This window comes from Saimiri boliviensis, chromosome 16 (genome assembly GCF_048565385.1).
Source record: "Saimiri boliviensis isolate mSaiBol1 chromosome 16, mSaiBol1.pri, whole genome shotgun sequence".
Taxonomy (NCBI): domain Eukaryota; kingdom Metazoa; phylum Chordata; class Mammalia; order Primates; family Cebidae; genus Saimiri; species Saimiri boliviensis.
This window is the reverse complement of record NC_133464.1, coordinates 15,037,208-15,043,068: the sequence shown is the minus strand read 5'-3', so window position 1 is coordinate 15,043,068 and position 5,861 is coordinate 15,037,208. Positions and strand designations below refer to the sequence as shown.

The following is a 5,861-nucleotide window of genomic DNA, read 5'->3' as shown; positions in this document are numbered from 1 at the left end:
AATCCCTTTGCTGGCCAAGCATGGTGGCTCATGCCTGTAATCCCAGCACTTTGGGAGGCCAAGGCAGGTGGATCATTCATTTCAAGTCAGGAGTTCAAGACCAGATTGGCCAAGAAGGTGAAACACCATCTCTACTAAAAATACAAAAATTAGCCAGGCATGATGATGCATATACCCGTAATCCCAGGTACTCAGGAGGCTGAGGCAGGAGAACAGCTTGAACCCAGGAGGTGGAGGTTGCAGTAAGCCAAGATTGTGCCATTGCACTCCAGCCTGGGCAACAGAGCAAGACTCTGTCTCAAAAAAGAAAAAAAAAAATTCAAGTTTGGTCACTAAGAAGAACTGAACAAAAATTATTCCCCTCCCCCAGACGCAACCAGAACAGCTCTAATCAGGCCCTCTTCTCCCCACAAAAACAGGGAAGTCGTTGGGGCTGAAGGGTTTAAGTGTGACATTTCAGTTCCTAAAGCATTGCTGCTATTTGCTCAAAGTTGTAGGTCTACGTATTTCCTTCTCAATACATCCCCATGTATAAGTTCATTTCCATACGTACAAATGTACACATACCTGCACTCACACATGCACACACAGACACATAGACACACGCTCTCTCAAGTGAGACACTTGTGTTTGTTGATACATTATGAGGATTATGAACTAGGTGTTTACAGGTTTTCATAGGTACTTTGTAAATATCAGGATCACATGGGTTACTTGCTCTAAAAGCCTATCATCAAATTGCACTGCTTTCCACACGCTGTTCACAGGTTAGATATTGATGAAGGGCAGAGAAAAAGTCCTCATAACTTATGTTTAAGTGGGAAGGCAAAGAGACAATCTCAGTCGATCTGATGCACCAGGGAAGAAAGCCTCATGTGCTGTCCATAGGACCAAACTTCAATACTACATCAGGATCGGGAGAACCATTCTAACTTAGTAAGCTGACTAACGTAGCTACATCCAAATCCGTGGGTGGCTTTTGCTTCTGGGCTACTAACCGGCAAAAGCCCTGAGCAGCTCTCAGAATATCTGCTTTTCCATCTATTGGGGACAGCACCGTTAGCATCAAACGGCAATTTAGAACTTGATGATCTTTGTCATTGCTATTTGCAAACTTTGAACAATCTAGTCCCAGACATTCTTGTTGGCTTTAAAACTTTATCCATCAATCTGGAATTCTTTCTTTTGAAAAGACCGTGGTGGTCGTAGATGTGAATATAGGAGATGCCCACGGCCACACACCACTCCATGAGGGGGCGATGTCTGAGAAGCTGGGCTCCTGTTCCCCCGCGCTGATCACCAGGCCCACGTGCACATCTAAATTGTTTTCTGAATCTTTGTTGAAAATCATTATTCGTATAGGTGTGGTCTATTTCTGGACACTCTACTCTGTTCTACTGGTCTATTTGTCCATCTTTACACCAATCTCACACACTGTCTTGACGACTGCAGGAATTTTTTTTTTTTTAAAGACATTTCAGTCTTGTTGCCCAGATTTGAGTACAATGGCACAATCTTGGCTCACTGCAACCTCTACCTCCCCGGTTCAAGCAATTCTCCTGTCTCAGCCTCCTGAGTAGCTGGAATTACAGGCACCCACCATCATGCCCGGCTAACTTTTAGATTTTTACTAGAGACAGGGTTTCACCATGTTGGCCAGGCTGGTCTTGAACTCCTGACCTCAGGTGATTACCCATCTTGGCCTCCCAAAGTGCTGGGATTACAGGCGTGAACCATGGTGCCTGGCCCCCAACTGCAGGATTTAATAAGTCTGGAAATCAAGTCGTAGCAGCCCTTCACCTTTGTCCGTTTTCAAAATTGCTTTGGCTATTCAACGTCCTTTGCATTTCTATATGAATTTCAACAGTGGCTTGTTGGCTGGGGGCGGTGGCTCACACCTGTGATCCCAGCACTTTGTAAACATTGCTTTGTAAACCACTGAGGCAGGGGGATCACATGAGGCCAGGAGTTCGAGAGCAGCCTGGGCAACATGGGGAAATCCTGTCTCTACCAAAAATACAAAAATTAGCCTGGTGTGGCGGCACACACCTGTAGTCCCAGCTACTCAGGAGGGTGAGACGGGAGAATTGCTTGAACCTGGGAGGCAGAGGTGGCAGTGGCGGAGATTGTGCTACTGTACTCCAGACTGGGTGACTGAGTGAGACTCTGTCTCAAAAAATAAAATAAAATAAAATAAAATAAAATAAAATAAAATAAAATAAGGATGGCGGGGCGCTTGTCAAGTTCTGTGAAAAAGCCTGCTAGAATTTTGTTGGGATTGCACAGAAGGATGAGCACTTCTGACAGATGCATCTGCAAAGGCAGCACAGGGATCAGCTCTAGTACTTAACACTGGCAGACCCTGGGGAACAAATCCAGTGCTCCCTTGACTGGCATTTTCAGGCTATCTTCTGTATACCCAGCTCACACCCACGTCAGGACACAGCCGGCCTCCCCTCCCTGCTCTTTGGCCAGCTTCACATTTCTGCTTTGCCGAATCGCTGCACGGGAGAACAGAGGCATCTACAGCTCACGTGCTGCTCATTTGCTGGTTAAGTGTGAGGCCCACTGTCCCCACCCCACACAGCATGAACATCAGGGACAGTGAGATTTCTGAACCAGTAAATCCAATTGGCCCCTGGCTGGTCTGTTCCTGAGGTGTAGAAGCCTAATGCCTAGTAGTTTTCTGGAAGGAATAGGAAGGTTAAAACTCTACTTAAAACATCAAGCATAGGCCGGGCACAGTGGCTCCCACCTGCAACCACAGCACTTTGGGAGGATGAGGTGGGTGGATTATCTAAGGTCAGGAGTTTGAGACCAGCCTGGCCAATATGGGGAAACCCCATATCCACAAAAACATATAAAAATTGGCCAGGCGCAGTGTTCATGCCTGTAATCCCAGCACTTTGGGAGACTGAGGCAGGCAGATCACAAGGTCAGGAGATTGAGACCATCCTGGCCAACATGGTGAAAACCTGTTTACTAAAATATAGAAAATTAGCCAGGCATGGTGGAGAGCATCCACAGTCCCAGCTACTCAGGAGGCTGAAGCAGAGGAATTGCTGGAACCCAGGAGGCAGAGGATACAGTGAGCAAAGATTGCGCCACTGCACTCCAGCCTGAAGACAGCAAGACTTCACATCCAAAAAAAAAAAAAAAAGAAAGAAAAAAAAATTAGCTGGGCATGGTGGCACACACCTGTAGTCCCAGCTACTCTGGAGGCTGAGGGAGGAGAATTGCTTGAACCCAGTAGGCAGATGTTGCAGTGAGCTGAGATCCTGCCACTGCACTCCAGCCTGGGCGACAGGGTGAGTCTCTGTCTCAAAAAAAAAAAAAAAAAATCAAGCATGAAACAACTCCACCTTTGTTTATTAAGCTTGTAGCAGTCTCCAAAGAAGACATTTTCTCATCCTAGTAAACAGAAATCTTGCTATTGCTCTGAGATGGGACAAGAACGCTAGACTTTTTTTGACCACTGTACCTGGCCTCCAAGATTCCACTTATATAAAGTTAAAGAACAGGGAGGCAGGGCATAGTGACTCTCACCTGTAATCCCAGCATTTTGGGAGGTTGAGGCAGGCAGGTCACTTGAGCTCAGGAATTCAAGACCAGCCTGGCTAACATTGTGAAACCTCATCTCTACAAAAAATACAAAAATTAGCTGGGCATGGTGGCATATACCTGCAGTCCCAGTTACTGAGGAGGCTGAGGTTGGGGGATTGCTTGAGTCACAGAGGTTGAGGCTGCAGTGAGCCGAAATTGCACCACTGCACTCCAGCCTGGGTAACAGAGCAAAACTCTGTTTCAAAAAAAGAGCAGGCCGAGCATGGTGGCTCATGCTTGTAATCCCAGCACTTTGGAAGGCCAAAGCAGGCTAATCACCTGATGTTGAGAGTTCAAGACCAGCCTGATCAACATGGCAAAACCCCACTTCTACTAAAAATACAAAAAATGAGCTAGGCATGGTGGTGTGTACCTGCAGTCCCATCTACTCAGGAGACTGAGGCAGGAGAATTGCTTGAACCCGGGAGGCAGAGGTTGCAGTGAGCCGAGATGGCGCCACTGCATGCACTCCAGCCTAGGTGACAGAGCAAGAACTCTGTCTCAAAAAAAAAAAAAAAAAAAAAAAGAAAAAGAAAAAAGAAAAAAGCAGGCAAAACTAATCCATGGAAGGGGATGATTAGACCAGTGACTGTCTCTGGTAGGTTACAGAGATTAACTGCAAAGAAGTATGAGATGACTTTCTGAGATGATAGGGATTGTCCATATTTTAGTAAGTATGTGGATTGCATGTTTTTTTGTTTGTTTGTTTGTTTGTTTTTTGAGACGGAGTTTCGCTCTTGTTACCCAGGCTGGAGTGCAATGGCGCGATCTCGGCTCACCGCAACCTCCGCCTCCTGGGTTCAAGCAATTCTCCTGCCTCAGCCTCCTGAGTAGCTGGGATTACAGGCACGTGCCACCATGCCCAGCTAATTTTTTGTATTTTTAGTAGAGACGGGGTTTCACCATGTTGACCAGGATGGTCTCGATCTCTTGACCTCGTGATCCACCCGCCTCGGCCTCCCAAAGTGCTGGGATTACAGGCTTGAGCCACCGCGCCCGGCCCTGGATTGTATGGTTTATGCATGCATCAAAAGTCATTGAATTGTATGCTCTCTTTATTTCTACATCTATCTATCTATATATAGAGAGAGAGCATATACATATATACAATTGTATGTGCGTGCTCTCTTTATATATGTGTGTGTGTGTGTGTGTGTGTGTGTGTAAATGTAAATTTTACCTTAAAAAAACAGCTATGAAGAAATAGTTAACTCTAGGTAGATTTACTTCTCGCAGTGGTAAAAGTTCTCTTGAACTATTTTCTGTGTCCTCAAGTCTCTAGCAGATGAATACTGCAAATTTAGGATAATGAGAACTAGGCTTCTTGCTCTTGTAAAAGGGCATGATAAATATGGAGAGTGAAGACTAGAATGTTCCCTGTGGTGTTGGAATTGGATGTACGTGTATGAACTCATGGTTTTCTATGGATTAACAGAGATAGAGACAGATCTGTGCATATATGTTTATGTGTGTACATACACACGCACACACCATTTCCTAGCTCTAGCTGCTGAAAGGGCCCAGAAGCAATGATGCATTAGGAAGAATGAGTACATGTAGAACTGGGATCTTGGTTTCTAAATACCATTCTCTACTAAGGGAAACCAGGGCTCGTTTTAGAAATGGCTGGCTCTAGGACTGGGGCAGGGAAGTACAAAATGACCCTGGAACACATTAGATAAAAGACAGTAGCTCCAAGGCCGATGGAGGGTCACCAAAAAGACAGTGGAACTAACTTGAAGGAGTCCCCAGTGGTCAAACATGGGGGCAATTTGAGCATAAATTAAACATAGTAACAGAAATTAGTAGTCATGGAACCCATGAAGAAATAAATTGAAAAGATGCTAAACTGGCCAGGCGTGGTGGCTCAAGCCTGTAATCCCAGCACTTTGGGAGGTCAAGGAGGGTGGGTCACCTGAGGTCAGGAGTTCAAGACCAGCCTGACCAACATGGAGAAAACCCGTCTTCACTAAAAATACAAAAATTACTCAGGCATAGTGGCGCGCATCTGTAATCCCAGCTACTCTGGAGGCTGAGGCAGAAGGATTGCTTGAACCCAGTGGGTGGAGGTTGCAGTGAGCCCAGAGAGTGCCATTATACTCCAGCCTGGGCTACAGAGTGAGACTCTGTCTCAAAAAAAAAAAAAAAAAATTGAGAGAGGGCTGGGTGCAGTGGGTCATACCTGTAATCCCAGTGCTTTGGAAGGCCTCACTGGGAGGATCAATTGAGTCCGAGAGTTCAAGATCAGCCAGCCTGGG

General features: G+C 45.8%; 1 pseudogene; it reads right to left on the bottom strand.

Moving 5' to 3' along the window:
- Positions 1-733: 733 nt before the first annotated feature.
- Positions 734-1,351, bottom strand: LOC101031061 (dehydrodolichyl diphosphate synthase complex subunit NUS1 pseudogene; annotated as a pseudogene).
- Positions 1,352-5,861: the final 4,510 nt, after the last annotated feature.